Source organism: Ochotona curzoniae, unplaced genomic scaffold, assembly GCF_017591425.1.
Source record: "Ochotona curzoniae isolate NIBS_2020 unplaced genomic scaffold, NIBS_Ocur_1.0 scaffold_4937, whole genome shotgun sequence".
NCBI classification, from domain to species: domain Eukaryota; kingdom Metazoa; phylum Chordata; class Mammalia; order Lagomorpha; family Ochotonidae; genus Ochotona; species Ochotona curzoniae.
In genome coordinates this window covers 2,624,246-2,650,246 of record NW_024467126.1, presented here as the reverse complement: position 1 = coordinate 2,650,246, position 26,001 = coordinate 2,624,246, and the positions used below count along the sequence as shown (strand labels likewise).

General features: G+C 53.0%; 1 protein-coding gene across 1 annotated transcript in view; it reads left to right on the top strand.

Annotated features, from left to right (window-relative positions):
* Positions 1 to 26,001, top strand: part of PC (pyruvate carboxylase) — an 88,737-nt gene that overhangs the window by 1,004 nt on the left and 61,732 nt on the right. Inside the window, exon 2 of the mRNA XM_040970884.1 lies at positions 2,708 to 2,753. The gene's annotated coding sequence lies outside the window, so the exon portion shown is untranslated. The remainder of the gene's footprint in view (positions 1 to 2,707; positions 2,754 to 26,001) is intronic.

Below are 26,001 nucleotides of genomic sequence, written 5' to 3'. Positions count from 1 at the left end.
GACTGGTTGGGGAAGAGAAAAATAAATACCAGCTAAGCGGCTGGTGGGCCGTGGGCAGGGATGGAGGAAGAAGACACACGGGGCTAGCCAGCACTGCAGCAAGGGAGGGAAGCCCCTGGGCTGGAAGGGGGTGGATTGGGAGGCGGCTTCCTGGAGGAGGAGTCATGAACTTCTTTTTGATGCCACGGGCGGTAACAGTTGTAACAGCCAAAAACCAAAAGACAGAAGAACAGAAGAAATTGTTACTGGGTACCCCGTGAGAGGGAAGTTTTAAGAGACTGGAAGGTGCCAGAGGAAGGAGCAAGGAGAACCTGGGGGAAGGAGCTGTGGGATGGGAGGCGTGAGCAGGTGTGGGTAAGGAGCTGTGCTGCGAGGCAGGCCCAGGTGAGGAGGTGGGATGGTTCCCAGCCAGCTGGGCCCAGCAGCAGCCTGTTAGGGTCGGCTCCCTTTGGGTTTGGGCGAGCTTCCGCGTGTCCATATGGTGTTCCAAGCCTTGTCCTGCTAGAAGGGGCCTCGCGCCCCACGGCTGCTCAGTGCCTGTTTGAGTTCCTTGGGGCTGCCAGCCAGGGTTACCCCACCTGCGTTGTCCCCTCCGTCTGGCTATGGGAACATGCCACCATCTGGCTGGTCTCTGCCTGTTGGAGCAGGGCTCACAGGGCCTCGCCTGCCTGCAGGGCGCCCACAGTCTGCCCTGCTTTCTCCCTGTCTCCTCACCCCCCAGCGCTGTGCCAGTGCCCGTCCTCGCCATCCAGTGCGCAGAGGGCACCAGGATGGGGCAAGCCTTGACCCCCGTCCCACTCTCATTCCAAGGGGTAATTTTTGTGCCCTTCTCCCCTGGTCTTCACCATGCCTGGCACAACAGTGAGGACACAGTGAATGTATAAAATGGCTCAAGTGTGGATGCCAGTGAGGGAAGGGTACAAGCTGGGGAATGTGGAATGTTTGGAGTGACAGGAGGGCAGTGAGTCGGGGCGAGCGTGCGTAGCCCTGAGTCTACCCACATTTTGGTCCAGAATCTTCCACGTGAGCTGGCTGCCTCGCCCAGGTCAGCCCTTTCTTTTCCTTTCTCCCTTCCCCCTTTCTTTCTAAAAATAGTTATTTGTTTACTTGAAGCCAGAGTTACAACAAGAAGGGAGTCCATCTTCCACCCACCTAATCAACCCCCAGATGGCCGAGGCTGGGCCAGGCCGTGGCTTCATCTGGGTAGGTGGCAGGGACCCATGCCCTCGAGTCATCCTCCGCTGCTTTCCTAGGCACATTGGCAGGGAGCTGGATCAGAAGTGGAGTAGCTGGGACTCAAACTGGGCCCATATGGATGCCAACATTGTAGTCAGTGACTTAGCACCATGGTGCCTGTCCCCATCCTAGCCGCTCTGAACAGACTCCTCCCTGCTCCTTGCATTCCAGGAGGATCTGCGAGCGTTTCATTTGAGGCCCTATTTTGCACTGGAACGTTGGCTGGGTTGGAGTGGCTGTCAGTCCCCAGTGCTCCAGGCTTGGTTGTGAATGTGGGGTGTGATGGTAGAGGGTGGGGAGAACCTGGAGGGAGAAGTCACTGCTCAGTATACTGTGAGCCACCTCAGGGGCTCGTTCTGCCTTCCCCTTGCCCCGGCAGCTGCTTCCGCCTTTGGAGACCATGCACATTCCCAGAGTCGCATGGTGCTGTCCCTCCTCTGGGTCCCCACGGCCCAGGCTTCCTTGGAGCCTTTCCCCTTCTCTGATCCCATGAAAATAAGGTTACCCCCCAAGATACAGGGCTTTCCCTTACAAACTTTTGCCCAGCTTCACAGAAGGGGAGCTGTATTTTCACATGACGCCACGGAGTCACTGCCAGTGGTTGCCCCGAATGGCGAAAGCCAGTCTTAATGGGCATGTGCATTGGCACTGCTGGCCTGGACCTTGCCATCCCCATTGGTGCCTGATGTTATCTCCTGTGGCTTCCACAGCAGCCCTTGCCAAGGGGGCTGCTAGGTGGCCTTTGAGAGCTAAGTGGTGAGACAGCGTGCCTGGAGCCATGCAGCTGGACAGCCAGCGGCGAGGCTGGGACTGGCCTCAGGCAGCAGGCTCGAGTTCCGGCTAGGATGCCTGCTGCCTTGCTGGGGTCGTTGGTTTGGGCCTGTCAGTTGGCAGCTCCGGACAGTGTGTTTCTGGCATGTCTGCGGGCAGGAGTCTGTGCTGTTCTGCTCTAGTTCCTGATGCGAAACATGCCATCAACAAATATTTTATTAAGCTGCATGTCCCCAACATTCAGCAGTACCTTGACGTCATCTCCTGACGTCACCAGTTTCTGTGCTAGCTCCGTGTTTCCGTTTGGCTGCTTATTGACGAGTGGCTTGAGCTATCTGACAAGGCTTTGGCCTTTCAAAGAGGAACATTCTGGAGTGGCATGGGGGTGAGCCAGAAAACGATTGTTCACAGTTCCACAGGGGCCAGGTTTGGGGCCACGTCGTGCGTGTTAGCCCAGCAGGTGCTTCTCAGGGCCCCATGAGGCGGGTAGTCCTAGTGTTTTCCAGCTGAGGAACGTGGCTCTGAGGGTTCTGGGTGTGGTGGCAGAGTTGCCAGAGGTGGAGCTCGAACAGGCAGATCCCAGAGCCTGCACCTGCCTGTGGCGTCCAGCCCCTCCCCTGCACTGAGCTGCCCCTCTTGGTCTCCCTGGGGGATGCCTTGGAGAACCGAGGATAACACATTTTCTTTTTTCCCCCTTTAGCTTCAGGTAGCGTCTGCCTTCTGAAGTGCTTGCAAAAACACTCGGGGTAAGTGGAGTACCTGCCTCATCCGGGCCGGGGGCTGCGTGGGGCCGGGGGTGGAAGCCGCCGTGGGTGCCAGCCGCGGGTGCCAGCCGCGTCATCGCTGGGTCAGACTTGAGAGCAGTCAGAGCAAAAGGCCAAGCTCTGATTTCTGGATCAAACCCATCTGAGCTTGGTTTCTCTGAGTTGTCTTTTTTTTTTTTTTTAAGGAAAATGATGTCTAGTTCCCGGACGCTCCTCTTGGCAGCCGGCCAGCCCTAGCAGGCGGTGTGGCTTGTGGCACGGGGCTGGAGAGGACCCCTTCTTTTTGGCTTGTGTGGAGCAGGAAGCTGGGCAGTGAGGGGCTTGGGGCAGAAGGTGGTTGTGGCACGAAGGGTGACCTGGACAGCTGGCCGTAGAGGCACTTGACGTGTTGGCTTCCAGCCTCTGACAGTCACAACAGCGAGGGAGTGAGATGGCCTTGTCCCTGAGGACCTCTGTCTGGTGCTTGGCCAGCAGTGTCCTGTACAACTGCGCCCCTGCCCCCTTTAAGGCCTTCCTCCCTCTGAGGCCCCCTCCCAACCGACTGCAGGTGGCTGGGCTCTGCCAGCCCTGGACCTTCTGCTGCCGCAGGACTGGGTGGACGTCCCGGCCAGGGGCTTTCCCCTGTGACCCCAGGACAACTTTCAGCTCAGAGCTGTCGGAGGGGGTCCTTTGCAGAGTGCTGAGTCTGCTTTTCCACCCGTTGCGTGGGGACCTTTTCCTAGGGGACACATCGGAACCTGTGAGTTGGCCTCCCGCGTGGGCTTCCCCGTGGTGCTCTTGTCCTGGGTAGTTCTCACCCTGTGATGGCATGTTCTCAGAGAAGCTGGGCCACAGCAGACGCTGGGTGCCGCGAGGAGCGTTTTCTCCCTGCTTTGGCCGCTTCTCTCTGATGGATAGAGGTGAATGCTCTTTCTCTCATTTGCCTGTTTGAGGGGGGAAGTCTTCATAAACCACCTCATTTACGGCGTTGGACACACTGCAGCCTGGAGAAGGCTGTGACAGAATCCGAGATGCTGCTCTGGGGGGGGGGAGCGTCTTCGTTCCTTCTCATCCCCCTGCCCCCCAAGGATATATTTGTTTGAAAGGCTGAATGACAGAGAGGGAGAAAGATTTTCCATCCACTGATTCACTTCCCCCGAATGCCCACTGGGCCAAGCCAAAGCCGAAAAGCCTGGAGCTTCATCTGGGTCTCCCGGGGGCACCTTCTGCTGCTTGTCCAGGCGCGGCAGCGGGAAGCCAGGTGGGAATGGGAGCGGCCATATGGGATGCTGGCCTCTGATGTGCCACATGCAGCCCCCTGCCTCCCGGCCCACACTTTGAGAAAAGTGCCCCCAGGTGACCTAGTTCATTCTTTGGCTCCTACATTTCAAGGCCTAGCAGAGTCCTGGAGCTTTGCTTGGTTACTGTAACCAAGGCTCTGTCACCTCTGCTGTGGCCTTCTCTCCCGTCTGCTCCTCCCTGGAGATCCTGGAGGAGCTGGCTCTGGGCTGCTGCTGCAGGAAGGCAGAACCTCGGGTGCTTTAGCACCACCAGCTCTTGGCTCTCCTGTTATCCGCAGGCACTCAGCCCTCCTGATTTGCCAGCAGGCCAGGGGAGGGGGTGGGGCCGGCTGGAAGCTGCTGGAAGCAATGCTTCACCCACCGCCTCCAGTGGCAACTCCCCTCCTGACCGGCAGGCGACGAGGCATCTGGGGCTGAGGCTGTGGGGAAAATGCCGCGACCTGGCTGTGCTGAGTCATGCTTTGTCGGCAAGGATGGCAATGATGGCGTGTCCCTGTTCGCCTATCTGACCCCTCTTCCCATCAGCCAGGGTGTGTGGGGCGAGCTGTTTGTCCCATTTCCAGTCACTGGGCGCAAATCTGCCCAGTGTGCGGTTTATCAATATGTGGTTTATTAACGTTGGTTGCTCCATGAGGGTGAATTTCAGGCCGTGTGAGTGGCTTGTCAGAGTGAGGTTAGGAAGCCACACCCTGCCTCTACCTCTGGAATTTTAAGCCATGGAAAGATTATGCAAATGTTTACTTTTGTTGAAAAACTGGATTCTCAACTTGTTAAAACATCCTTTAAGGGCCAGTCTTTTAAGGTTTGCCACCAAGTATAGTATGCAAATCTGTCCGTTCCCATTTGAATCTAGAAAAGTTTAACATTCACCTTGGACGGGACTTTGATTAATGCTCAGTCCCATTTGAACACTTAATTAAGCTCATTTGGAATTTATAGATTACAGTCAACTTCCTCTTGTTATTTTAAGCCTTTTAATGGTCTGATTTTTTTTTAAAATCTCGACATAGTTAAACGCCTGTAAATCAAAATCAAGAACTAAGTTTCTAAGAGGATTCCTGGGCTGTTTAAATCTTGCGTTAAAGTGTAACAGACTGCACATGTGTTTGAAGTATGCCGTTGGATGCGTTTTGAAAACTGCCAGCTGGACGTCCTCCCCGAGGTGTGGCTCACCACATGCCCGTCGCCTTTGGGTACCCCCACCCCCCCACGCTCCACTTCTTGGCAGCCACAGAGTTGCTTTGTGTTACTGTTGTCTGTGTCGTCTGGAACTCCCGTCTCACCTGCCTTCTCCCACTTGGCGTAATTGCTGTGTGGTCTGTCCGCTCCGGTGGGTCTACCAACAGTTTTTATTACCAAGTAGTACTCCATCCTGTGGATTTCATGTAACTCGGTTACCGTTCACCTGCGGGGCAGCTCGGTTGCTTCCTGTTTTTGACAGTTACTTAATAAAACTGCCCAGAGTCTGTGTACACGTCTTTGGACAGCTGTCTCCTTTGCTTGTGGTCAAGTGCTGGCATCAGAATGGCTGGGTACTGTGGACACTCTTAGGTTTATTTGAAGCTGTTTGTACTGTTTCCAGTCCCACTGGCAGTCTGTGGAAAAGTAGACTTAAGTAGTATGTTCATTTTGGTGCAATTTTGATTTTGTGGTTTACACATTTATGCAAGTGTGGGGCCACTATTGTGTCATGGGTTAAGCTACCACCAGGTGCCAATCTGAGCTCTGGTTCAGTAAAAGAAATCTTAGACAATTTATTTATTTATTTAAAAGGAAGAGTTAGGAGAGAGGGAGAGACAGGGAGAAAATTTCCATCTGCTGATTCACTCCTGAGATAGCTCCAAGGGTCCCGGTTGGGTCAAGCCGAAGCCAGAGCCTTCTGGGCGGGTTGCAGGGGTCAAAGCCTTTGGAACATCTTCCTGCTGCTTTTCCCAGGAGCATTAGCAGGGAACTGGTCTATAAGCAGAGCTACTGGGACTCGAACCAGAGCCCATAGAAGTGTGCCAGTGTCACAGGTTGTGGCTTAGCCTGGTATGGTACAGCTGTGACCCCTGGTGCAAATAGAATTGAAATCTGTGCATATAAGTGGGGAAATGGTTATTATGAAAAAAACAAGTGTGATTTCAACATTTTTTTTTAAAGATTTATTTTATTTTTATTGGAAAGGCGGATATACAGAGAGGAGAGACAGAGAGGAAGATCTCCCGTCCGATGATTCACTCCCCAAGTGAGCGCAAGGGCCGATGCTATGCTGATCCGAAGCCAGGAGCCAGGAACCTCCTCCAGGTTTCTCACGTGGGTGCAGGGTCCCAAGGCCTTGGGCCGTCCTCGGACTGCTTTCCCAGGCCACAAGCAGGGAGCTGGATGGAAGTGGAGCTGCCAGGATTAGAACCAGTGCCCAAATGGGATTCTGGTGTGTTCAAGGCGAGAATTTTAGCCACTAGGCCACCACGCCGGGCCCTCAAAATTTTTAATATTAAGCATCAAATGGAATTTGTTAAGTTCACAAATGGAATTCTAAGTTCAGGTCCCTCTGCGTCCTCCCTGTGCCGCAGGGTCAACCTTGTGACTCTCAGCCATTTCAAAGGTTGCGTAGTGATACCTGGCCCTGGTGTCCAGTTGAATTTCCGTGGTAACAAATGATGTGTGACTGCCGTTTGTTACTGGTGATGTTAAATTTAGTACAGTCCCTACCTCAAGCTCAAGTTGAAGCCAGTCATATTTTCATTGGAGACTCAAGGTTGATTGCTGAACATAGCAGGTCCCCTTACGTGATGTGTGAAAGGCATTGTGTGACGGGGAGTCTGTTAACACAGACTTGCTTTTGTGTTTTGCCACATTGACCCTTGCTCGTAGCTCATCCTAGAATGAAGGATGCTCATTCAACGAGGAACTGTGTTTGATCGCAGATGGAGGCAGTGGTTTTTCCTAAGCAGCTTTTGGCATTTCACTAGGTGATTCCTTTGGGTTGGTTGCTTTTTTCTTTAGATTTATTTTTAAAATTTCTTATTGGAAAGGCAGATATACAGAGAGGAGAGACAGAGAGGAAGATCTTCCATCCGATGACTCACTCCCCAAGTGACCACAATAGCCGATGCTATGCCGATCCGAAGCCAGGAGCCTCTTTCGGGTCTCCCACGCGGGTGCAGGGTCCCAAAGCTTTGGGCCGTCTTTAACTGCTTTCCCAGGCCACAAGCAGGGAGCTGGATGGGAAGTGGAGCTACTGGGATTAGAACTGGTGCCCATATGGGATCCTGGGTGTGCAAGGCGAGGACCTTAACCACTGCGCCATCGCGCTGGGCCCATTGGGTTGGTTGGTTTTTGAGAATGTAAGGAGGCCTTGGCCAGGCTGAAACTGGGTCGTGGCCTTTGACTCTGGAAAGCTGATCCCTGATTCACTGCCATGCTCTTTCCACAGGGGGATGGTCTCCCAGCCCTTGTGCCCGAGACAGAAGCGTCCCGCTGCCTAATTCCCTCTCCTAGAACTGCAGGTCTCCACTCGGCCTGCGAAGCCATTTGACTAGATCCGATTCCTCTGTTTAAGGCTTCAGTTTTGGAGCCCCTCCAAAGGGGTAGAATTTCTTTACAGAAGAGGGCGGACTTAGGTTCTGAATCTCTCCTAAGAACTAGTTATAAAAATCATGCCATGGTCAGGACTGCTAGCGTTTGGGCCCTGGGTATCTAAATCCTGACATTTGCTCCTGTTTCTGAAATCTATGTGCACACAGAAGAAAGAAGTCCTTGCTTTCTGATCAGCCTTAACAGGCCGGAAGTCACGGCCCGGACCCCGTGTTGCCCTCTTCCTGGCCTGTCTGGCCGGGAGAGCATCCCACATTCCTATTAGGGATCCGGTCTTGCGTCTCAGATGAGGAAGAGTCAGACAATTTCTCCTGGTTAGAGCATGCCCTGCTTGGGGCCCACTGCTGCAGCTGCCCTGTCCCTGGTGGGGGAAGCCCATGTGGCTCCACGTGGACAAGAGTCTGTGGAGTTCCTGGAAAAGATCCGCGGGAGGGAAGTTGACAGGAGGCCTTGCCCAACTGTTTTATTGTGGTAAACTACACAGTTTAGTCCACCTGATGCAGATCTGTTAGATGGTGTACTCTTAGGCATTTGCCTCAGGGTTCCGGCGTCTGGAAGTCTTGGGGCTAGGTGTGGGGTGGGCTTGTTTCCGCCGGGCCGCCCCCTTCAGCCTCTTCCATGAGAGTGCTCATGCTTGGGTGACCCCCTGCCTCTGACTTGCTCACCTCTTCAGAGCACCGCGGGCTTCAGCGTGGGCAGCACGGGGCCCTGGGACTCCAGCAGCCAGAGCGTCTCGTCCACTGCCTACTGTCTCAGCCTTTGTTGTGTTTGTACAGTTCATATGGTATTAGCGGTCATTGCCATCATTCATCCCCCCAAGTCCTCATCTAGCAAGAACTGAACCTCTAGCCCTTTGAGGTAGCGCCCCATCTCCCACTCACTCAAGCCCCTGGCAAGCACCGTTCTACACTGTAGGTCCCATGCAGAAATGGAATCAGGCAGCACTTGTCTTTTTATTGTTATAACATTCTCAGAGCTTATCCATGCTGTTACAATGTGTCAGAATTTCCTCCCGTTTTAAAGCTGCATAGTGTTTCATCGTGTGGGTTTCTCTCTGGTTGTCCCCTCGTGGGCAGATGGTGGCTGCCGTGCTTCAGCCCCTGTGAGTCGCGCTGCTCTGAGCCTGAGCGTGCACGTCTCTGCAGGAGCTTGCGATGCTTTTGACGAGAAGTGGAATAGCTGGCTCACACAGCCACTGTTTCAGCATTTGAGGAACCACCAGGCTGTCTTCCAAAGTGGCTGCGCTTTTTCCCGTTCCAATGTGTGAGAGGCCAGTCTCCACTTCCTTCCCAACACTGTGTGTGTGACAGTCACTGCGGTAATGGGCTGTGTGTGAGGTCACATCTCAGGGTAGTTTTTAGTGGCATTTCCTTATTAATTGACGTTGAGTATCTTTCCACGTGCTTGTCGGCCATTTATGTGTCTTCTTTCGAGAAATGTCTGTTCAGGTCCCTTGTCCATTTGAGTTGCATTGCTTTTGGCTGTTGAGTTTTGGATGTTTATATAAACTGGGTATCAGCGCCTTTTCAGGTGTACGATTTATAAATGTTTTATCCCGTCCTGTGGATGACCTCTTTCCCCTGTGGATAGGAGTCTCTGATTTTTAGATTTTTACAAGAATTTCAATTTGTCTGTCTTTGCTTTTGTTTCTTGTGCCTTAGATTAAAAAAAAAGTCATGATCAACTTCAGTGTGGTGAGGCTTTTCTGCTAAGTTTCCTGGGAGTGCCGCAGGGCCTGCAGTTAGGTCGGTTAGGTCGGGGATTCTTTTAATTACATTTGTACCAGTAGTTCCCCTTTTCCACAGTTCTGCCACGTGTGCTGTCAGTTACCTGTGGTCAACAGTGGTCTGAACATTTCAAATGGAAATTTCTGAAATTAGCAGTTCATTTTATTTATTTGAAAGGCTGAGTGACAAGAGAGGGTCGGGAGGAGGGGAGAGGCAGAGAAGGAAAGAAAGAGAATCTTGCACCTGCTGGCTCACTCCTCAAATGGCTGCACAGCCAGGGCTGTACCAGGCCCAAGTTGGAAACCTAAAACTCCTTCCCCTGTGAGTGGCAGGGCCCAGGCGCCGGGGCCAGACACATGAGCAGAGCGCTGGATCAGCAGCGGATCAGCAGGAATGCCGGCCAGGCCCCCGTGCAGGCTGCCGGCATCACAGCCACAGTGCCGCTCCCGCTGCACTCAGTTCTGACGTGAACAAAGTGCACACCATCCACCTAGATGTCCGGCATCTCGTTGGACTCGTCAGGCTGTGGACACTGTCTGCTGACTCGGCACTCAGTCGTGTCTGGGTGAGCAGAGGCAACTTCACACTCTTGTGTCACGTGCTTGTGTTCAGCAAATCTGCGTTCTGGGATGGCCCAGTGGCTCCACAGGCTCCTCCTCGCCCTGCAGTGCTGGCATCTCGAATGGGCGCCAGTTCCTATCCCAGTTTCTCCACTTGCCACCCAGCTCCAAGCTTATGGCCTGGGAAAGCGGCAGAGGACGGCCCAGGTGCCTGGGCCCCTGCATCCTCCATGTGGCAGAGCCAGAAGAAGCTCCTGGCTTCAGATCAGTTTGTCTCCGGCTGTAGCGGCCACTTGGGGAGTGAACCAATAGACAGAAGATCTTTTTCTCTGTCCTTCTTCTTTTAAGTTTGCCTTTCCAATAAAAATAAATAATCTTTTTTTTTTTTAAGACGTTTGCATGCTGTTTCTAATGCTGGGTCCCAGTGCCCACGGCACCCACTACACCTCGTCCCACCTTCATGGGTGGGGGGTGAGACCACAGTGCCGGGCTGCGGGAACTGCAACGGCGCGGCCTTTGTCACAGGAGAGTGTTTTCACTGTGCTGCTTTATTTTTACTAATTATCCACTTCCTGCTTGCCTAGTGTGTAAGTTGCATTTGGTCATGGTATGTGTGTACGTGTGTGTGGAGTCTGCACGTGGCACAGGGTTAGGAGGGCTTGCTGCTTTCTGGAGACTCACAGTTCTAGGGTGGGGCTTAGAACACCTCTCTGTGGACTGCCGTGTAAGATGGTGGGCAAGGACTGACTTCATTCTTGTGTAGTAGTTTTGTTAGGAAGAATGTCTGTTTTCATCTGCTTGAAAGGCAAGGTGACAGAGGTAGAGAGACTGTTCTTTCGTTTCTGATTCACTCCCTTAAATGGCTGCCACAGCGTGCCAGCAGGCATATCCGCAGCTCCCATGTAGCTGGCAGGGCTGCGTCCCTGGAGCATAAGCTAGAAGCTGGATTGGAAGCACAGGGGCCTGGGCCTTTGCTGGCACTGTGACGTGGATTGTGGCTCATAGCAGGTAGAAGAATCAGCAGACTTTAAGAAAATTGGTAAGTTGAGGCGATGTAGCTGAGGATCCAGTAACAACAGAAAGAATGGAGGCAGGTGAACAGGCCCCGAGATGCATGGGACATCAGGTGAGTGTAGAATGTTCTAGGGGAGGAGAGAGGGTCAGAAAGAATATTTGAAGAAACAAGGCTGGAACCGTTCAAATTTGATAAACACCGATAGTGTGTGTATCCAGGAGGTTGAGTGAACCCCACCTACGGTAAACTCTAGAGACCCGCGTGTAGCTGAGTTAGAACGGCTGAAAGTGATGCAAGTGACCCAGGAGAGCAGCAGGTCACCGACAGCTTAGCGCTTCGTTTCTCTTTGGAAGCCTCAGTGGCCGGGGCCCTGGAATGAACTCTGCATGGGAAAAAGCCTTCAGCTGTAGGTCAGTGTCGCCCCTGCAGAACAATTCGTCAAGCTCACTCCCACTTGGTTCCCCTCTCCAGGTATTTCTGGAACCATCCAAGGAATGGGTGTGTGTGCCAGGAGCTCAGAACGCAGTCAGGGCTCAGGGTGCTTGGCAGGTGGACTCGGGGTTGCCTGTCTCCCCGGCCAGCTAAGCCCCATGCGTTCTCTGCTTCCGGTGAGGGGCCATCCTACACCCAAGGCAGGAGACGGTAGCGCCAAAGGAAGAGGCACTGGAGAGGATGGACAGGACGCTGCAGGGTGTTAGGAAGGTGGAAGACCCCTGCTGGACACCAGACATTCGCAAGATGAGCAGCTGTGGAGGAGCAGCTGGTCACCCTCACCAGCAACTGCTGGACCGTCTGCCACCGGTCAGACACAGTGTTTGGAAGGTACTTCATGGTGGGCCCGCTGGTGACCCCGGCCCAGGGGATTCTGATGGCATTCAAGGTGTGGCAGAGCAGGCTGGCAAAAGAGTAGACCAGGTATAGTTTTTCTTTAATAAAAATTGCCAAAGCCCTTCTAGAATAAGCTTTTATGGGCCCGATGCTGTAGCCTAGTGGCTAAAGTCTTCGCCTAGCATGAGCCGGGATCTCATATGGGTGTCAGTTCGTATCCCTGTTCCACTTCCCTTCCAGCTCCCTGTTTGTGGCCTGAGAAAGCAGTTGAAGACAGCCCAAAGCCTTGGGACCTTGCACCCATGTGGGAGACCTGGAAGAAACTGGTTCCTGGCTCCTGGCTTGGGATTGGCACAGCTTCAGCCATTGTGACTACTTGGGAATCACAGTGGACAGAAGATATTTGTCTCTCCTTTTCTCTTTAAATCTGACGTTCCAATGAAAATAAAAAATAAATCTTAAAAAGAAGAAGCTTTTATTTAGTTGGAAAGTGGAGAGAGGTTGATCTTCCATCTGCTGGTTTACCTTTGAAATGCTTTCAACAGCCAGGTGCGGGCCAGGCCACAGCAGGACCCAGGGCCTCTTTTCAGGCCTGTCGGCCTGTGGCAGCATTCCATACGTTTTGGAGGTTACCTGCTGCCCCCGGGGGTACGCGTGAGGAGGGAGCCGCGTGGGAAGCACAGACAGGACTGGGTCCAGGCGCTCCCTTAGTGGGTGCATACGTTCCAAGTGGCAGGTTAATATTCAGCACCACAATGGCTGTCCCAGAGCTTATAAAAATAAATGAAATACTGCTATAAAGTTCACAAAATTTGGGGACTGGCCAAGTGGCATAGCTGGCTAATTCTCTGCTTGCAGTACTGGCATCCTTAATTGGCACTGGTTTGAGTCCTGGCTGCTCTACCTCTGCTCCGGGGTGATGGCCTGGGAAAGCAGCAGAGGATGGTTCAAGGCCTTGGGCTCCTGCACCCGTGCAGGAGACCTGGGAGAAGCTCCTGGCTTCCAGCTTCAGGCCAGCCCAACTCTGGCCATTGCGGCCCTTTGGGGAGTGAGGAAAGACTTTTTCTCTCTGTAACTCTTTCTTTTTTTTTTTTTAAGATTTATTTTTATTATTTTTTTATTGGAAAGGTGGATATACAGAGAGGAGAGACAGAGAGGAAGATCTTCCGTCCGATGATGCACTCCCCAAGTGAGCGCAAAGGCCGATGCTATGCCGATCTGAAGCCAGGAGCCTCTTCCGGGTCTCCCACGCGGGTGCAGGTTCCCAAAGCCTTGGGCCGTCCTCGACTGCTTTCCCGGGCCACAGGCAGGGAGCTGGAAGGGAAGCGGGGCTGCTGGGATAGAACCGGCGCCCATATGGGATCCTGGGCATGCAAGGCGAGGACCCTAACCACTTGCGCCACCGCGCCGGGCCCTGTAACTCTTTCAAATAAAATAAATCTTTTTTAGAAATTTCACTGACAGATACTGCAGCCTAGCCCAGCCTGGCCTTCCCCCAGACCTGGCTCTCATGTGTTCCAGTGGGTGCTGCAACCTAGCAAGGGTATCCCCAAAGATCCTCTGTCAGGCTTGTTCCCAGCCCTGGTTCTCGTGTGCCAGTGGGTGCTGTGGCCTAAGCTGACTTTGCCTGCCGCCGCTTCCGAGACTCACTGATCTATGCTGTAGCCTCACCAGGGAAACCCCAAAGAACCCTCACCAGACCATTCCCAGAGATGGCTCTTGTAGGTGCCAGTGGGTGCTGTGTCCTGGTCTGGCCTGTTCTGCCAGCCCTGGCTCCTGTATGTGCAGACAGGTGCTTTGGCCTCACCCAGGGCGGCCCTCCAGGTCCCACCATCCCAGCTGCCTCAGTTGTATGTGAGGGCAGTGGCCCAGTCCAGTGCCTAGCGACATGCGATCCCCCTGGCCCCGCCTCCCCGACTCATGGTGATATGGTGATAGTGGCATGGCCCTGGTTGGTGTGTGCCCACAGTGGCACAGCGGTTGCTCCATCCTCTTGCCCCTGGATCTTTAAAAAAAAAAAAAGTAGAGAAAGGCCTGGTGTGATAGCCTAGTGGCTAAATTCTCTCCTTGCATCCTCTGGGCTTCCAAATGGGTGCCGGTTTGTGTCCTGGCTGCTCCACTTTCCATTCTAGCTCCCTGCTTTTGCCTGGGCAAGCAGTCGAAGATGGCTTAGGGTCTTGGGACTCTGTACTCATGTGGGAGACCTGGAAGAATCTCCTGGCTCCTGGCTTCAGATTGGCTTGGCTCTGGCCGTTGCAGCCACTTGGGGAGTGAACCAGCAGATGGAAGATCTTTCTGTCTCTGCTTATTTCTCTAAATGTGCCGTTCCAATAAAAATAAATAAATCTTTTTTAAAAATAGAGAAAATAGAAGAAGCAGCTTTGTTGGGACACTATAGTTAACATGGAGTTGGCATGGCCCAGGCCCAGAGTACCCGCAAGCCTTTGACTGTGTAACGCTTGCCTGGGTCATTGCCTACAGCTGCAAGATTTGGAGAGTTCAGTCTTTACTTAGCTCAAGGACAGAACAATTACTATAACTTAATAACAGCACCCCCCTCACCCCATCAGCCATCGGGGTCCCAACAGATCCTGGATTCTGATGTCGGTCCCGCACTCCGAGCCACCACGTGGGACTGACTGTTGATGTTCTATGTGCGGAACACTGTGTGGTTTTTTTTTTTTATCAGCGTGTTCTCTCTGGGCCTGGGTAAGGTCACAGTTAAGGTCGCGGTCTCGCTGTTCAAGGCTGGCAGACCTGAGGTTCAGAGACATCTGGGGGCTCGTTCGGCTTCACCAGGAAGAGGCAGAGGTACGTGCTGCCCGTAGCGACCCCGGTTCTTCCCTGGGGAAGCAGAAGGCGATGTTACAGAGGGCCGCAGGCTGCGGGCTGGACACTGCCCGCTCCTTCCTCGTTTGACCGCTGGAGCAACCTGTGGCTTCCGTACAGGAGGACAGGAGCCCTTTGTTGTAGCAGGGGCTCCCGGCCAGCTGGGAGTCCACTTCCCCACTGGTCGCCCAAGGCTGCTTCCGTAAGACCTTCCAGATTTCCCGCTGCTCCGTGGCCTGTCCTGACCCTGTTCCAGCCAGTCGCAAACAGTCGCTCGTGATTTTGCTGACCCCAGTCGTATCTTTCTACCCTTTATTACTTCTGATCTCCTTAAGTGGCAGTTTCAGTATTTGGCGGCACAGATTCCCCATGACTGCGTGGTTTAAGAAGGGCACGTGTTAGGACTGCACGGTGTTCTGCGGAGTGCTTCCTGCCTCGCGCGTTTACTGTGCACAGCCCTTTGCTGGCTGCTGGCAGGTCACAAGAGGATGTGACAGTGTGGCCTGCTGTGGTTTGAGTGTCCCTCCACCGGTGAGCGCAGTCCCTGCTGTGAGGATTATGAGGTGGGAATCTTTGCAAGCTGGCCTGGATTATGCGGCAGGTGCTGCGCTCAGTGGATTAATCCACTGCTCACAATTACAGGTTATCAAAAGCGCGGGTCCATTATAAAAGCCAGTTTAGCTGTCTTTCTTCTGGATGTCTGTTGATGTCCTGGGCCACCATGGGGTGCCTTGCAGAGTCGCGCTCCTCAGGAGGGACCTCAGGGGCCTTCAGAACTGCAGCCAACAAGCCTCCTTGCTTGTTTATAAATCATTCAGCCACAAGGATTGCTCTGTAGCCGTGGTGATGGAAAACCACCCCATGGCCTTGGCCTTGGATGCTAATCTTACCACCCACGAGGGAAGGAGTGTGTGTGCTTGCTCGTGAGGTGGCTGGGTAACTCAAGTGGTACTCAGTATCAGTACCACTTCTTGGGTGCTGTTTTTTGGCCAGAGCAGACGCCATGTGCATGGAGACACACACACAGACACATACCTGTAGTGGTGAGAGCAGGGGCTTCAGGGTCAGGCAGGCTGCGTGGAGTCTGGGCTGAGGCCTTTACCAACCTTGTTTCTTCGGCAAGTGTCTGGGTCACTATTAATAGAATGGAAGTAATTAGGGTTTTCCTCTGTGACTGTTGGGTGTGTGTGTGTTGGGGGAGAGCAAATGAAATGACCGCTGTGTGAGGGGCGCCTGGTGCATGCATCCCCCGTGGTTTTTGACCCTGAATGCAGCAGCAGCCTCAATTTTTGTCTCACAGGAAAGAATTTTCGTGCAGACACAGTTTAGTTTTAAAGCAAGATATATTAGAAAAGTTGAGGAGAGGCCCCCGACCTAGTAACAGGAGGGGGTTTTGAGATAGAAAGGACCCTTACCCCCTGCCATAGTGACAGGAGGAAAAGTGAAAAAGAAGACCCATATCAGTGGTGGGGAAAGCATCTTTGAAAGGTTTACCTCAAAGATGCTTCTCAATAAACAAAGAGAATTCCTGGTTTCCGTGGTACCTGGCCTTGGGATGAAAGGCCAGAAAGGTGTCACTGGCCAACTTCCTTGGTCCCTTTCTAGATAAAGAGGCCAGTCTGAAGCCCTCCCCCTCGGCAGTGGCTGGAGACAATCGCTGATACTTCAGGTGGGGGATTGATACGTTAATGTCAGCCTTGTCCCTTGGGGAAGCAGATTCCTGATCAGACATGCACTTGTCTGTCTGGGAGAGACGCGCTCTGGCGAATCCAACACATGGTGGGGAAAATACCCATTTATATTTGAGAAAAAATGACTTGGGAACCCAGAATGCCCTAACTGCCTACTGCCCAGTCTGACTCCTCTCACAGTACTACTCAGCCAGCAGAAAACAGCTTTGGGGGAGTCTGTGAAACATGAGAAAAGCTCATTTTGGTACAAAAAATTTGGAATCTATGCATTGGGTGTATTTTGTTTTCCTGCATCTTATGCCTTTCCATGAACTTTTTATATGTGAGTCTAAGGACTTGCAAAAGGATGGGCCATCTGCGTCTTCCTGGAGGAGCTGGTCCTGGTTCAGATGATGATGTTTGGTCATGGAGAGGTCAGGAAGGCACCCAGGCTGGGGCAGAGTCACAGCCGGAGCAGAGGGTGGTGCCCAGCCTCGCCACGGAAATGCCTAAGGGCGGAGACAGGCCCATGCCATGCACCGCTGCATCCACAGGCCTTGTGCTCAGGAACTCCCCCCTGACAAGTGTGGGTGGCAGTGGCGAGGGCTGGGCGAGGCCTTCGCCTGTGATCCCAGGGGCGTGTCAGTGATTTGAGATGAGGAGCATCTGAGATGCTTGGACCAGGGACTCCCACTAAGTTTGTTTATTTTAATTGATTTAATTTTTAATTGGAAAGATGGATATACAGAGAGAAGGAGATACAGAGAGGAAGATCTGCCATCTGCTGGTTTACTCCTCAAGAGGTTGCAACAGCCAGAGCTGAGCTGATATGAAGCCAGGAGCCAGGAGCAGCTCCTGGATTTGCCACATGGGTGCAGGGTCCCAAGACTTTGGGTCATCCTCCATTGCCTTCCCAGGCCATGAGCAGGGAGCTGGATGGGAAGTGGAGCAGCGGGACTAGAAGTGGTGTCCATGTGGCATCCTGGTGCGTGCAAGGCGAGGACTAGCCACTAGGCCACCGTGCCTGGCCTTCTTTCACCCAACCTCACCAGTGGCTAAATTGGCTCTTTCTGTGGTTTAGCAAAATGTGTGTGGCAGGGCTTCGTCACCAGAGTCTCACGGGAAGCCCTGTTCTGACATGTTCACTCCGCAGGGCGGGTTGTTTTGGTGTGAAAACACTTTAGAACCTGTGCAGTTTTTCAGAATGTGCACGTCCTTTGAAGTTTAAGATCCTCCCGTACATCCATGTTTTAAGTAAGTCATCTTGGGGTGAGCACTGTGGGTGCTGAGTTAAGCTGCCACTTGACACGACTGTAGCCCATGCCATGCCGGCTGGGTCCCACCTGCCCCGCTTCCCATCCTGCCCCGCTTCCCATCCTGCTTCCCGCCCTCGTGCTGGGAAGCAGCAGACGAAAGCCCAAGGACTTGAGTTCCCACCGCCCACACGAGAAGCACAGCTGGAATTCCTGGCTCCCACTTGGGCCGGCCCCACCCGTGCCTGCTCCAGGCAGCTGAGGAGTGAGCCAGGGAGTCGTCATATGAAGATCTCTTTTTCCCTGTCTCTCCACTTTTCAAATAAATCAATCATTTATAAAATAAAGTTTTGGCAAAAAGAAAAAAGAAATTGTGGAGAGTGGCAGATTCACCTGTGCTGATATGGGAAGTTCTGCATTGTACACTGATAAAGAGTGTGAAACAGCGGCTGGCACTGTGATGCCGCCACCTGTGCCACCAAAGAGACTTATATGCCTGAATGCTTGGGCCAGGCCAAGCATTATTTAGCTAAAATACAAAAGTTTTTTATAAACACTTTTTAAAAAGATGTGTTCAACACTAGCCCATGGATCAAGTCTTAGGAACCTGCCAGGAGGCTCTATTCCATCCCAGCGAAGCGCCCTGAGGCTGGCTCACAGTGGGCTCCCTCTGCCTAGTCAGCAACCAGCTCAGTTTCCAGGGTGGGAGTCACCCAGGGGCACAGGTGTTTCCACTAAGAAGGCAGCGTTCCAGCAGGGCCTTCCACTCCACAGACCCCCTCTGCCCATGGCCAGGCTCCCAAGTGAGCTTACTCCCACTGGGGCCAGTCGATCTGGAACAAAAGTCTCCAAAAGGCAATAGCTAAAATGTCCTTTTGGGGCCCAGATCTGGGTGTGGTGGCGGCCTCCGTCCTTTGTCCCAGCTGTGTCCTAAGTTGGCCCCGGGGCGGAGTGGGGTGGAGCCTCTGGGAGCTGTGTGCTTTCTCCAACCAGGGAGAGCAACGACTGGCGTGCCTAACCTGGGCTGGCTGCAGGCCCTTTCTTACAAGGTAAATAGAGCACAGCGTCCTGTTTCTGGGGCCGTCAGTCTCAAAGGACTCCCCACCATCCAAGCAGCAGTGCCTGGTCCGTCTTTTCTGCTGAGCAAACTTCATCCCAAAGTCCTAGCACGGCAGCATGGAAATGAAGACACCATTAGGAGAGAAGCGTTACAGACATAGTTCAGGTGTGCTGTGAGAACCCTGTCTCCGAATCCCCACCCTCCCCGGGTACACAGCTGAAAACACAAGGCCTAGACTTCGCAGAGGCTGTGCTCAACACAGGTGCACCTGCTGACATGCAGCTCCAGCCTCCACTTACACCTGGGAGGCACGGGGTGCACTTTCCAGAACCCCAGAGGCCAGACTCCGTGATCAGCCAGTTCCTTCGGGAGCCCGGAGCACTTCCCTCCAGCCTCACCACCCAGACCAGATGTTATCGCCTCACCCAGAAACTGTCAGTTCTGGACAAAAATAGGCAGGCCCCAGGAGGCAAGAACCGAGAAAATCAGCTGGAGGACTGGAGGCCTCTCGCCGTCCATGTCACGACTTCTCCAGCCTCGTGCAGCTCCAGGGGCTAACAGGCCTGGCCTCCGCTACCTCAAGTGTGTCAGGAAATTCTGAGTTGCACCGAGCAGTCCCACCCAATTTGCTATTTCAATCGGCCTTTCCATTCCTCCCCCAGCTTCAGGTCCTGGCCGCGTTGCCAGTGCTGGACACAGAGTTCATTATGCACCCGCGGTAGCTTTCCTCCTGGCACCTAGAACATGCTCCTCCCTCCCGCTGCCTGCCCCTCACCCACCACACACTTGCATCATCTGGCAACAGGAAATCACAGGGCTAGCAGCCACCTGATCCTCCAACTCTCCAGTCCCAATCGGCCTGCCCACTGCCCACTACTTCCAGAAGAGTTTTTCAAAGTCCTGGGGGAGGGGTGGGGAGGGGTGGGAAGGGTCTGATAGCCTAATGGCTAAATCCTCATCTTGCATCCACCGGGATTCCATATGGGTGCTGGTTCGTATGAAATAGTGAAATCCTTGATGCTTTGTGGAAAGGCCACGGAGACTCCACTCCTTTTGCAAGTGGAGAACTCATTTGCAGAAGGGTGGGGATGATACCGAATGTGCCTCCTGTAGCAGTGAACCATCCACAGTAGTTTTCAAGGGAAAAAATAATCTTCCCCATGCCCTGTTAGGACTGGGGAACCTTTTATCTGCTAAAGGCTGTTAAGGTATTTATTTATAACATTATTCACAAGCCACACTAAGATGACCAGTTAAAGGAACTGCTACAAAAAAATAAAAAAACCAACCAGCCAAACCACCAAAAAATGAGCTTGCCAGTGAGTTGCAAGTCCCAGCTGTGGTTGCCTTGGCAGGACCAGACCAAATGGTGCTGTGGGCCTCACACGGTCCATGGACTGGCTTGTCCCCAGCCCTGCAGACTGAAGAGGACCAGCTGATGACGGACAGCAGAAATGATAGCCAGCCCTGTGGACATCGTGTTTGTTCCAGCTCACACAGTGCTGCCTTCAGTGGAGCAAGCAGCATGCTCAGCTGTGACGAGAACGGAGCTTGCCGTCGACGTTTCCAACAGGTGGCGGCCAGCTCCTGGGGGCATCTCCTCGCAGAGAGGAACAGATGAGGGTGAAAATCAAAGGCGAGCAGAGAGATGGCAGTGGTCCCCTCTAGGCAAAGCTGACCTGGTCTAAAGCTAAGGTCATGGTGACCATTTCCGGGAGTGCTCAAGGCTCTTTGCTTGTTGACTTCATGGAGGATCAAAGAGCAGTCCCCTCTGCTGACCGGGAGAGTTCCAGGTCAGCGGAGGCTTCGGCACAGCATTGTCGGGACACGCCCACCAGAGAGCCGCCCTCCGCCATGACAGTGAGGCTGCCCTTTTGTTGAACAAGGGCCATTTTCCCAGTTTTTCTGGGAAATCGTCAGGCCGTGAAAGCCTTTGGTCCTGACTCGGCTGCTTCTGGCTTCTCTTAGTGTTTGGAAAAAAGAGAAGTTCACTGTTGCTCTCCAGCTTGTAACGTAGAAACAGTCTGCGTGGACATGGTCACGTTGCCAGCCCTGGGGTGGACTTCAGGGGTGGACTGAATGATTGCTTATCATTACTTAGGAGAAGTGTCTTGGGTTTGATAGAGCATATGGCGAGACATTACATTGATTTTTTTGTCTTTTAGTTGCAATTTCCATGAACTGTTAAAATGGTAGACATCACTGTGCCCTCCCTGCTCGAACCCTCTGAGCCCCGCATAAATTTTGGCTCTCTGTAAGCAGTATCTGAATAACGTGGGGTTTGGTATTGCCTGTCTTTGATTAGTGTCTTGGCATGGGTGATGACTCACCCAGGCGGGCACAGCTCTTCTTTACTCTAGCATGTGAAGTGCCACCCTGTGTCCATCCCTGCTGCCGCCCAGAGGCCCCCCAGTGGCTCTCATCATTCCATTCTTGGGACCGAGCCCTGCCGTGAACGCTGCTGTACACGGGTACTTTTGCAGGGCGAGGTCAGGCGGGGAGCTGCTGACCCGCCCCACTCCGCCAGGCAGCACCAAGCTCATTTCCAGTGTGGTTGTGCTCACTGTCCCTTCTCACGGGAGGTTAAGAGCACAGGGTGTTTTCTGATGCCTCAGGGGTGGGAATTTGGGTGCAAATCTGAGTGTTGTCTTCTGGTGACAGCTTCTTGAGCAGGATTTCCTGTTTGTCCACCTGCTCAGTGACAAAGCCAGAGACTGGCACCTTTGCTTGCAGGTCATTTCTTGTGGGTGGGGGAGGTCGGTGGGCTCACCTCAGGTTCACAGTCATCGGGGTACCTTTTGAAAGTGTCAGCTTCATTAGGACTAAGGGCTCTGTAGATGTCCCGCCTCGGCCGGGAGGCAAGCCTGCCAGCCCTACAATGATGCTACGGAAGTGGTTTGTTCCATTCTCAGGACTGCCGTCATTGTGCTTACGGCATCCTTTCAAACTCCGGGGGCACTGATTTGTCCCGCTCGGCCACTTTGTGAATTTACAATGGGGTGTGGGACTTCTGGGGGCTTCCCCTCTTGGATCTGTCTGGACTAGGCAGGCGTGGCTGAGCTAGATCCGCTCCGGCACCCAGTGGTGTAGACAGGGTGGCTTAGCAAGCAGACGATTATCGTATGTGTCTTCAGGGATTGTAGAAGTGACAACTCCTTAGTTCACACTTTGACTCTGCCCCTCGTGAGTTTCCTACTTTCACATAGTACGTTTTCCAGATATTTTGCTATTTTAGCCTTTTGGTTGCTGAAAGTCCCCATAATAATTCTCACATATTTCACATTCCTGGATAGACTGTGTGAAACCTCCTTAGTAATCCTGGCATTGCCAAGGCCATCTGGGTAGGTGTTCACTTTCAGGCTGGCTTGATGGTTTTTTTTTTTTTTTTAAAGATTTATTTTTATTATTTTTTCATTGGAAAGGCGGATATACAGAGAGGAGAGACAGAGAGGAAGATCTTCCGTCCGATGATTCACTCCCCAAGTGAGCGCAACGGGCCGATACTATGCCGATCCAAAGCCAGGAGCCTCTTCCGGGTCTCCCACGCAGGTGCAGGTTCCCAAAGCTTTGGGCCGTCCTCGACTGCTTTTCCAGGCCACAGGCAGGGAGCTGGATGGGAAGCGGGGCTGCCGGGATTAGAACCGGCGCCCATATGGGATCCCGGGCGTGCAAGGCGAGGACCTTTAACCACTTGCGCCACCATGCCGGGCCCACTTGATGGTTTTTTTAAAAAAATTTTAAAGTGTTCATTTTAAAAGCTTGTTTATCTGTTTTAAATAGAAAAACAGAGACAGACAGACAGATAAGAGGAATCTTCCATCTAAGAGTTCACTTTCTTTTTTTTTTTTTTTTAAAGATTTATTTTTATTATTTTTTCATTGGAAAGGCAGATATACAGAGAGGAGAGACAGAGAGGAAGATCTTCCGTCCGATGATTCACTCCCCAAGTGAGCGCAACGGGCCGATACTATGCCGATCCGAAGCCAGGAGCCTCTTCCGGGTCTCCCACGCGGGTGCAGGTTCCCAAAGCCCCGGGCCGTCCTCTGCTGCCTTCCCAGGCCACAGGCAGGGAGCTGGAAGGGAAGCGGGGCTGCCGGGATTAGAACCGGCGCCCATATGGGATCCTGGGCGGCAAGGTGAGGACCTTTAACCACTTGCGCCACCGCGCCGGGCCCTAAGAGTTCACTTTCAAAATGCCCACCATAGCCCTGCTGGGCCAGGCTGCAGCCAGGAGCCAGGGATTCGGTCCAGGTCTCCCACGTGGGTGGCAGGGCTCCAAGCTCTTGAGCCATGGGCTGCTGCCTGCCAGGGCGCCCAGTAGCAGGGAGCTGGATTGGAAATGAAGCAGTCAGGACTCCAGGCAGGCGGTGTGATGTGGGACATCCTGCCCGCGTTTCGTGCTGTTCTACTCCTATTGTGTGGGTGCTGAGCCAGCTGCCTGCTCTGTTTTATTCATGCAGATTACCATCTTCTTGTCAGCATGGGAGCACCACACCGCCTGCTTTGCCTGGCCCTTAAATGACAGGTCCCGTGTTGCAGGGTCAGCCCCTGGGGCGCAGAGTCATCAGTGTTGCTCCTGTCAACACCAAGCTGCTGGCTCTCCATCCAGAATGGTTAGCCTTGCCTGCTCCCACCGTTCTCCAGAAGCAGAGGGCAAAGGTGACTGTCACTTAGTGTGTAGGTCCATAAATAAGCAGGTACATGTTGGCATAGCATAGACTAATCCTCTGCCCTGCGATGCTGGCATCCCATATGAATGCTGGTTCATGTCCCGGCTGCTCCGCTTCCCAATCCAGCTCCCTGCGTGTCCTCGGAAAGCAATGAAGAATGGCCTAAGGTAGGACCCCTGAACCCACATGGGAGACTTTGAGGAAGGTTCTGGTTCCCAGTTTGGGGTCAGCTCAGCTCTGGCCATTGAGGCCGTTTGGGGAATGAACAGGTGAATCTCTCCTCTTTCTGATTAATATCTCTTTCAGAAAAAATTTAATCTAAAAAGCAAAACAAAGCAAACTCCCCACCCCCGCCAAGCCCCAATAGGTGCTAAGGCAGTATTTTGCAATCAACATTCATTTCTTTTGTGGAAGTACCTTATCCATGGAATGCCTGGGTCTGAGTTCTCGCTCAACCTCTCATCTATCTTGTTGCTAATGAACACCCTTGGGAGCGAGAAGGTGACTGCTCAAGTAGCTGGGTCCCAGGGAACCTGGATAGAGTTGTAACAGCTTCTAATGCCCACGCCACTGTTGCAACCATTTAGGGAGTACACTAGTGGATAAATATTTCTGCGTCTTTGCTTTTTCTGTCACTTCATCTTTCAAAAATATAGAAAGCAAGTTTTTTGGTTTTGTTTTGTTTTTTTAAAGATTTATTTTTATTATTTTTTCATTGGAAAGGCGGATATACAGAGAGGAAAGAGAGGAAGATCTTCTGTCCGATGATTCACTCTCTAAGTGAGCGCAACAGCCGATGCTATGCCGATCCGAAGCCAGGAGACTCTTCCGGGTCTCCCACGCGGGTGCAGGGTCCCAAAGCTTTGGGCCGTCCTCCACTGCTTTCCTGGGCCACAGGCAGGGAGCTGGAAGGGAAGCGGGGCTGCCGGGATAGACCCGGCGCGCATATGGGATCCCAGGCGTGCAAGGCGAGGACTTAACCACTTGTGCCACCACGCCGGGCCCTCTTTTGTTTTTTAAAGAAGATAGATACAGGGATGGGACAGCATTGTGTTAAGCCATTGCCAAATGCTAGCATCCCATGTGGGATTCAGGTACTGGCTTCTCCACTTCCCATCTAGCTCCCTGCCAAGGTGCCTGGGGGGCCAGAAGAAGGTGGCCCAGGTCCTTGGGCTACTGCCACCCACGTGGGAGACCCAGAAGAACCTCTTGATGTCAGGTGTCAGCCTAGCCCAAACCTGGCTATTATGGCCATCTGTGGAGTGAACAAGCAAATGGAAGATTTCTCTCTCTGTCCCTCCCTCTCTCTATATAACTCTGTCCTTCAAATATATGAATGAACAGTCAGCCCATCGTGGCCCTTCCCTTATCTAGCTCACATGAGGCCCACAGATGTTATAGCCCTGCCTAGTCTGGTCTGCCCCTATCCTGACTCACGCTTTCCAATGGAAGTGATTGTCCAGCAGGGGAGCCCACATTCCTCTGTCGGCTTTGCCTCCTCCCCCTGATTGTCACATGTGCTGTTTGGGCACTGCAACCACATCTGGTACAGCTCATCTCACCTTGGCATTGCTTAATGTGCACTGGTATGTGTTGTGACCGAACCTGGCCCAACCCACACTCTATTCTGGTGCTCGGATTTGCCAGTGCGTGATGTGAACAGGTTCAGCCTGGTCTGCCCCCAATCCATGCCATGTGTATGCCAGAGTAGATGAGGGTTGGTTGAGCTTAGCCGCAGCATTAGCTGGCAGAGGCTGGCACTGGGAGCTAATTCTGTCAAGTCAAATGCCAGAACCACCTCGAGAGTGCATAATCTGGGAGTGGGTGTGGCCTAGAAAGACATTTGAAAGACAGGGAGAAAGAGACCCAGAGAGAGTGTCCATCTCTGGTTTATTCTCCAAATATCTGCAGCAGCCAGGGCTGGGCCTGGAACTCAGGCTGGGCCTGCGACACAGGTGACGGGGACCCCAGCGCTTGAGCCTTTATGTTGTACTATGTCCCAGGGTGTGGCACATTAGTAGGAAGCTGGATCGGAAGTGTGATCACCCAGACTTGAACCAGACACGCACGTGACCACTCAGGCCAGTGTGCTGAGCAGCCACGCACATTCTTTTGTTCCCTCTATGAACACAAGAAGCTGCGTGGTAAACTCTGTGTACTTGCAATTGAGTAGTGCTGGCTCTCTGACACCCTGCAAAGCTCCTTGTGGGTGCTTGCATCAGCACGTCTTTTCGCCAGAATCCCCGAAGGGCAGCCTGTAGCACTCCCTGCTGATTTCCCGTGGAGGGAACACGGGTGACCAGGTTGCCCTCCGTCTCTGCAGCCAGGGCCTCATGAATATAGTTTGCTGGCAGGCATTTTTAATTTCTACTGCTGCCTCTACTGCTGGGTTGCCCTATATGTTCCGTATCAGAAAGAGAACGGATGGCAGTGCGAGGCAGCACTGGGGGATCAGGCCCTAGAGACACATTATTGGTTCAGGTGCTTAACAAGAAATGGTAAAAAAAAAAAAAAATCTGTGAATTGGGGCCCAGCACAGTATAGAACAGGGTAAGCCTTTACCTGCAGCACCGGCATCCCAAATGGGTGCCACTTGGAGTCCCGTCTTCTCCACTTCCAGCCCTGGTTCTTGCTAATGGCCTGGAAAAACCCAAGGCCATTGGGCTCCTGCACCCTCATGGGAGAACCACAAGATGCTCCTGGCTCTCAGCTTCAGACTGACTCAGCTCTGGCTGCTGCGGCCATTTGGGGAGTGAATC